This window comes from Apostichopus japonicus, chromosome 11 (assembly GCF_037975245.1).
Source record: "Apostichopus japonicus isolate 1M-3 chromosome 11, ASM3797524v1, whole genome shotgun sequence".
Taxonomy (NCBI): Eukaryota; Metazoa; Echinodermata; class Holothuroidea; order Aspidochirotida; family Stichopodidae; genus Apostichopus; species Apostichopus japonicus.
In genome coordinates this window covers 18,093,698-18,093,942 of record NC_092571.1, presented here as the reverse complement: position 1 = coordinate 18,093,942, position 245 = coordinate 18,093,698, and the positions used below count along the sequence as shown (strand labels likewise).

Genomic DNA, 245 nt, shown 5'->3' with positions numbered 1-245 from the left:
TCTGTGTTAGCAGTAAATACACCAACACTAAGAACACCTGGCGTTTCTACCCTAGCAGGATCTTCACTAGCGTAGGCCTCCCAAAGAAGTTGTTCAAATATCGTAAAGTCAACTCAAGCCATCTAATTTATTATTTTTATATATAGAAAGAAACATTACTGGTTAAGTACAGTAGGATGATTTTTTTTTTGTCAGATCAGGAAAACGGAAGATCCAAACTTATCTCACGTTTATATATATTACCG

The 245-nt window shown here is 35.1% G+C and overlaps 1 protein-coding gene across 1 annotated transcript in view; it reads left to right on the top strand.

The window, feature by feature from the left end:
- The window catches only part of LOC139975892 (G-protein coupled receptor moody-like), a 114,336-nt gene that overhangs the window by 61,012 nt on the left and 53,079 nt on the right, over positions 1-245 (top strand). The window lies entirely within an intron of this gene.